The sequence below is a fragment of the Drosophila arizonae genome, unplaced genomic scaffold, assembly GCF_054131065.1.
Source record: "Drosophila arizonae isolate 15081-1271.41 unplaced genomic scaffold, UAZ_ARI_1.0 ARI_Backbone_131, whole genome shotgun sequence".
NCBI lineage: Eukaryota > Metazoa > Arthropoda > Insecta > Diptera > Drosophilidae > Drosophila > Drosophila arizonae.
In genome coordinates, this window is record NW_028315221.1 from 16,655 (window position 1) to 24,624 (window position 7,970).

The 7,970-nt window shown below is 37.0% G+C and overlaps 1 long non-coding RNA gene across 1 annotated transcript; it reads left to right on the forward strand.

The window, feature by feature from the left end:
* The first annotated feature begins 3,044 nt into the window (after positions 1-3,044).
* On the forward strand, positions 3,045-4,420 carry LOC149267744 (uncharacterized). The gene is made up of 2 exons (XR_016271470.1): positions 3,045-3,383; positions 3,721-4,420. It is a non-coding gene; the product is annotated as an uncharacterized LOC149267744 (long non-coding RNA).
* Positions 4,421-7,970: the final 3,550 nt, after the last annotated feature.

Consider the following 7,970-nt stretch of genomic DNA (forward strand, 5'->3'; position numbering starts at 1 on the left):
CAAGTCTCTAGTATTTGAAATACGCTTTTTACAAAAGTGAGGGTGAGGGGGTGAATTTAAGGGTGGGGGGTAAATTTTAACAAAAACCGAAATTGTATAAATTGCATATAAGCATACATTAAATATTTGGAGACTCTAGCAATAAAGGTGTAGAAGATATAATTTTATAACTGGTTTTCGATAAGGTTTTTTATCGATAAAAAAAGATCGGGATGAGTTATCGAATTTTAATGATAAACTTGATATGCGCGCTGTAATTACGGACATTTGAAAAAAAATTTGAAGTCTCTAGCTCTTATATCTTCGGAAATCGACGCGTTCATACATACGGACAGACGGACAGACGGACAGACGGACAGACAGACGGACAGGGCCAATCAACTCAGCTCGTCACCCTGATCAAGAATATATATACTTTGTGGGGTCTGCCACGCCTCCTTCTCCCTGTTACATACATTTCAACAAAACCATTATACCCTGATTTCCCATTGAAAATGGGTTCAGGGTATAAAAATAATAAAAATAGCAACAAAACATACAAAATAATTCAAAACAAAACAAGTAAGAAAGCTCTAGTCGAGACTGCTCGACTACGAGATCCCCTGAACCCTTGGAGCAATAGATATTTCAATAACTTTTCGCGTCTTTCAGCTTACACAAGAAACACGCACACACACACGCACGTACGCACACACAGGCATACACCACACGCATACAGACACACATACACACACACACGCATACACACACAAACGCATACACACACACACATACATACACACATACACAAACACATACACACACATACACAAACATTTACATTCATATACACACACAAGCATAAACACGCATGGGCGGCAGTGAGCGCTTACTATGAGAACTTAATTGTTTAATAACTTTTTTTGTGGACGTACGATCTTCATGAAACTTTTAGATTATGATTATAACATGGATATGCATGTAATTGCCAAAGCACAAGTCTCTAGTATTTGAAATACGCTTTTTACAAAAGTGAGGGTGAGGGGGGTGAATTTAAGGGTGGGGGGTAAATTTTAACAAAAACCGAAATTGTATAAATTGCATATAAGCATACATTAAAAATTTGGAGACTCTAGCAATAAAGGTGTAGAAGATATAATTTTATAACTGGTTTTCGATAAGGTTTTTTATCGATAAAAAAAGATCGGGATGAGTTATCGAATTTTAATGATAAACTTGATATGCGCGCTGTAATTACGGACATTTAAAAAAAATTTGAAGTCTCTAGCTCTTATATCTTCTGAAATCGACGCGTTCATACATACGGACAGACGGACAGACGGACAGACGGACAGACGGACAGACGGACAGACAGACGGACAGGGCCAAATCGACTCAGCTCGTCATCCTGATCAAGAATATATATACTTTGTGGGGTCTGCCACGCCTCCTTCTCCCTGTTACATACATTTCAACAAAACCATTATACCCTGATTTCCCATTGAAAATGGGTTCAGGGTATAAAAAAAACAGCAAATATCGGCTGTCCATTAATTCTTTGCAAAATGCAAACATTAGTTGAAAGAAGACGGGAAAAAACTAACGGGACATCAAAATTAAATGCGGCTCGCTGGGTCTATTTTCACAAGTCTTCCGCGAATTCATTCGTTATAATAAAGTCGTGGGATCACTACTATTTTTCATAAATTTGAATTTTCGCAATGCCTGGTAAACGCACCGATGACAATTTGATACAATTAGTGTATTTTAATTATATGAAAGGAAAAACCATCAAGGAGTTAGCTGAAATGTTTAATATTAAGCTTAGAACAGTTTATAATATTATTAATCGGGCAGAAAAAGAAAATAGACTGGAGCTAAACAGCTCTAAAGGCAGACCAGCAAAGCTCTCTCGACGAGATTGTTCTCAAATTCTTAAGACAGTGGAAAACAAACCACACACAAGTCTCCGGGAGTTGGTGACGGACATTAGGTTAAACCTTCAAAAGACAGTGTGTCGCGAGACTGTGAGAAAAGTTCTTAATTTACACAAATACTCCTCACATGTGGCAAGAAAGAAACCGTTTGCTGTCTGCTGTAAATATTGAAAAACGTCTGACCTTCGCAAGACTTCATATTGACTGTCCTCCTAACTATTGGAATAATGTTATCTTTGCGACGAGACAAAGATAATGTTGTTTTATAATGATGGCCCAGGAAAGTTTGGCGGAAAACCCAAAACAGCCCACCACGCCAAAAACATTGTGCCCACTGTTAAGTTTGGCAAGCTATCAGTGATGATGTGGGGTTGTATTTCTTCGAAAGGTGTGGGAGAGCTGAGAATATTCGACGATATCATGACGAAGGAATTTTATTTGGATATTTTGAAGAACGAATTGACAAAAAGCGCGCACAACTTTGGCTTCATTAATCCTGAAAACCCCAGCAAACTAAAATATAAGCTGTATCAGGATAATGATCCGAAACACAAGTCACTGCTGTGTCGCACTTGGCTTCTTTATAACTGCAGCAAAGTTATTGACACCCCACCCCAAAGCCCGGATATCAATCCGATTGAGAATTTTGTGGGCTTTACTAAAGAGAAAAGTCGCCAAACGGAGCCCTAAGACGAAAAACGAGCTAATTCGTTGCATACACGAGGAGTGGCGCAAAATACCGGAATACTACGACATAAATGAACTAATATTGTCGATGTCGGCCGACGCCTCAGAGGTGTAATGGAAGCTAATGGTGGACATACCAAATATTAGCCAATTCCATACCGATCTGAGAGAGATACAGATCTCATAATATTAATGTTTGCATTTTGCAAAGAATTAATGGACAGCCGATATTTGCTGTTTTTTTTTTGTTTTGAATTATTTTGTATGTTTTGTTGCTATTTTTATTATTTTTGTTATTTATTTTCTTTAAGAATATATGAAACTAAAGTAATGTAAAAAAAAAATTCTGAGAAAAAGTGCCTTTCCTAATAAAATATGATGTTAAAGTTAAATTTGTACGACTTTTTTTGTTTTGCAAACAATTAATGGACATACTGTACATATGTGCGCATATGCAATATGATAAAATTTATAAAATAAAATGAAAAGAAAATAATATAAAAAAAAAAACACTTGTTGTTTTCTTGTTCACAAATTTATTGTTTTCTTTCCGCAATCACAAAAATTTTATATTTTATAAACAAAATATGTGCACTTCTTCCGCGTGGAATTCAAACAGCTGTGGTTGTCACCGATAACAATCACAGCCTCCCCGATCACTATCGCCGACCGCCACACTTTCGAGCCGATAGTTCTTGATCAATATATTGCACGAATATTCGGTGACCTACTTTGTGACGTCATTATTACTACTGTTTTCGTTTGCTTTCCTTTCTTTGGGTATTTATTTAAAATAAACAAATTTAATTTAAACTTAATTTATCCTAATTAAGTTAATTAAATTATTCCTTTACTGTGTCTGCTTATCCAAGCAAATTTAATTCAAACTTAATTTATCCTAATTAAGTTAATTAAATTATTCCTTTACTGTGTCTGCTTATCCAAGCAAATTTAATTCAAACTTAATTTATCCTAATTAAGTTAATTAAATTATTCCTTTACTGTGTCTGCTTATCCAAGCAAATTTAATTCAAACTTAATTTCTCCTAATTAGGTTAATTAAATTTTTGTTTAGTTTGTTCATTCATTCACCGCCCTGCACATCTCTCTTTTCCAGCCACCGACGCTGTCCGCTCAATCTGTGAAACCAGCCGGCACCAATTCTTTCGGGTGCCGCGCGTGCAGAATAATCCACGCTTCATTGGCAAGGACCATGGGTCTATCCGTCACCAGCGTGGGTCCGGGAAAAGTGTGCACGGCAATCTTCCGCTCCAAAACATCGGAGCTCTCTCACGATGCCCTCCTCCAGATGGACCCTCAGGTCAATTGCCGGACCCCCAATTCAGCCGATCGAGCACGCAGCCAATCCGGCTGGGATCACGTTCGCCGACAGCAATTGGGCTCGACCCAGTCTGGTGTTCCTTGTGTTGGGGGCTGACGTGTATCCTCACGTCATCTTTCCGGGAGTCGTCCTCAGCACTGACGGTCATCCAATGGCCCAGAATACTGGCGGGTCCTTTCGGGTTCCTACTCGTGAGGTCCACCAGCTATGTTTGCAATCCTTGCAAGGGGGGGAGTATGTTAATGCCAGATCCCATTAACAGGATTGCTCCTCCCCCACATAGCCCGGCTGTGTTATTAACAGCACTCTGTTGATGTAAATTAACAGCGTTCTCTTAATGGTACAACCGTTGGCTCTCGTCACTTGCCTCTCCTGGCTTTTATCTCTGACTTTTCAACGCCCTTTTGACATGTGTACAAGTACAAATTACATCGCCATCTTTCAAGGCACAAAATAAATAATTTTTAAAATCAAACCCACGTGTCCTCACTTATCACGACTCCACACTACAACAAAAATAACAAATACAAAAAATGTAACATGCTTCTTAGGAATAGAAATACCGAAGCAGCCAAATGGTTCTATCTTCATATATCAAGGAAATTATATAAGGAAAATTTTAGAAAAATTTAATATGATGAATGCGAACATTGTCTCCACGCCAGTTGAATGTAATTATGATGAAAATGTATCTGAACAAAATAATTGTAATGCACCTTACCGCGAAGCAATAGGAAATTTAATGTTTTTACAAGTTGTTTCAAGGCCAGATATAAGTTTTTCTGTTAATGTAGTTTCCCGAGAGCTAGAAAACCCGAAGCAGCATCAATGGACGTTAGTTAAGAGAATATTTCGTTATTTGAAAGGAACGATGGATTTGGGAATTTTATACAGTAAAAATAATAATATTTTTGAGACGTATAGTGATGCTGATTATGCAGGTGATAAGAAAGCTCGGAAATCTACATCTGGAATTTTGTGTAAATATGCGAATGCTGCAATAACGTGGCAAAGTAAAAAACAACAATGTGTAGCTTTATCAACAACAGAAGCCGAATATGTGAGTGCAGCTCTAGCAAGTAAGGAAATGATATGGCTAAAGAAATTGTTTTTTGATTGTAACATTAATTTAAGTAACTACATCTTGTTTATAGATAATATAAGTGCGATTAAGCTAATCAAAAACAAATCGCTGACATTTTTACTAAAGCTTTGCCAAAGCCCAAATTTTTATATCTAAGAGAGAAATTAGGAATGAAGAATAAAGAACAAATTTGTTATAGAGATGTTGAGTTTTAGGGAGGGTGTTGTGGAATGATCTCGAAAAACTCATCATCAACATCATCAAGTAAGCATTTGACCTAACGGTAAACACAGTCGTCGGCTGATCGCACATTTGTCTCTAGAATAAGAAACCGAATGTTCTGGATTATGTACATGCATAGTTTCCATATGAAATAGACGTAAACATAGACGCATAAGGAGACATCCAGAACATTCGATATGCAATAGAAGTAAGTATATAAGCATGCTGTAAATCGAGCCAGAGTTCATTCAGTAAGTTCATTGTGTAAGATCAATGTCAGTGTGTCGGCTCGGTTAGTTAAGTCGCGGTTCGTGAAGTAGTGTACTTGTTACTGAATATTTTTGTTGTGTTAAATAAACTTATTGCGTTGCACCTACATATACCGTGTTTCATTTAAGAAAACCTCAACATGAATATTATTTTCCGGCGAATTCCGGGCCTTGGTCGCAAACTATTTTTTGTGGGATTCCGAAGAGTCCCATAAAGTTCTTTATGGACCTGACTATATTAACACTATCCTGGGCTGGGATTGTATAGCCTGCGGCAAACGTAGAAAATTTGTCGATAATAGTCAGAACGGTTTTGATTGTTTATGGTATAGAGGTCTATGTGGAGGACTTGCATGGGTAAAGAAGGAATTTCGGTTTCTTGGTATATAAGTTTTTGCGGTTGCCTGTCGTATTTCAGAGTTTGACATATATCGCAGTCGTTGATAACTTTAGAAATTATTGTCTTTAGCTCTGGTTTTAGCTTTACCTCTTCAGGTGAGCTGAGATTTCATCGATCCCTCTGTGATTACTGTCTTTTGTGATATTTTTTAATTACTACTTCGAGTTTATCTATTCCTGTTATATCTTTTAATATGTTGGTACATCTTATTATTTGGACAGCTTCATGGGTAAGAAATATTCAAGTAAAATTTCTTCTATGATTTTGAAAGTATCATCTGGGGCCCATATAGCGTATGTTTTATGTGGCTTAAGGATCTTTGAAAAAGTTAGGGCTAATTTAGTTTTGTCGAGAGTATTCTCGGAAATAGTTCTTCTTAGTTTATTCTTGAAAGGTGTCGTAGTTATTAACTGTATTCCGTTACTATTTTGGACTATAATTTGTAAATTAAATTCGTTAATAGGTTTATTCGTTACTAGGATCTTTTCTTTTAGGGTACTAAGAGCATCCGCTACAACGTTTTCAGATCCTTTTTTATAAGAAATTAATTAATCAATCGTATTCGAGTAGTTGGAGTTTCCAACGAACTAATTTTGAGTTCGGTTCTTTGAAATTCATCAACCAAGTAAATGGTCGATGATCTGTAACTATTTTGAATCTCTGACCGAATAAGTAGGGTCGAAAATGTTTCGTTGCCCAGATGATCGCTAACAACCGTGGAGTAGTTTAACTCCGTATCAGTAAGTGTTCGACTAGCGAATGCGATCGGTCGCTCGTTGTTATTTGAACCTTGTGATAACACGGCACCAATCGCCACATTACTTGCATCGGTTGTAATGGTGAACGGTTTGTCGAAGTCGGGGTATTGTAATAGCGGGTCATTGCAAAGGAGTGTCTTGCAGGTTTCGAATGTGTCAATGAACTCGTTTCTAATCTTTCCTGCACTCCTTCCTTTTAGCTGTTGTGTTAAAGGTTTTGTAATATTTGCAAAGTCCTTTATGAATTTACGATAATAACCTAACAGTCCTAGGAAAGATTTGATTTCTTTTCTGGTTTTCGGAAGAGGGAATGAGTTAATGGTTTAGATCTTTTTGGGGTTTGGTCTAATTCCCTTATTTATTATAATATGCCCCAAGTATTAAATTTCCATTCATAGGAAATTGGATTTACTAGGTTGGAGTTTAAGATTTGCGTTGTTAAGTCTAGTTAACACTGCATGTAGGTGTAACATGTGTTCTTCAAGGGAAGATGAGAAAACAATTATATCATCTAGATATATTAAGCAATATTTGCCATTTAGATCTGCTAGAATGTTGTCCATAACTCTTTGGAACGTAACAGGAGCGTTAGTAAGGCCGAAAGGCATTCTAACGAACTCGAAATGACCGTCAACGGTAGAGAAAGCTGTTTTATCTATATCTTTTGAGTGCATTTCTATTTGATGATATCCGCTGGCTAAATCTAGAGCTGTAAAGTACTTTGCTCTACCAATTCTATCTAGAACATCGTTGATGTTGGGCATAGGATATCTATCCTTGACTGTTTTCTCATTGGGTTTACGGTAGCCAATAACTAATCTCCATTTAGCAATATTAGATTTATCTTTCTTTTTTGCTACTAGAAAAGTTGGAGAGCTCCAGGGTGAAAAGCTGTGTTTAATAATGTTCTGGTCAAGGAGTTGTTGGATTTGGGCGTTAATCTCTTTCTTTTCTTTGATACTGTATCGGAATGGTTTTGTATGTATTGGGATTTGGTCGGTAGTTTTAATTTGGTGTTTAACCAGATTGGTGAAAGTTAGGGCTTTTCCTTCTCTATAAATGATATTTGGGAATTTTGAACAAAGTTTCTTGAGTTCGTTGGTCTCCTCCTTGATTAAGTGGTCCGTCTGAATAATTGGTTCTGTGTCAAGGTCCTACTGTCAAGGTTCTGTGTCAAGGTCATACTGTGATTGTATTTACTTCAAGGTAATCCTGTTCATCGTATTTATGGACTTCCAATGATGATGTTGAGCTATCGAGATTTTTCGAATAGCTTTAAATTATTAAACGAT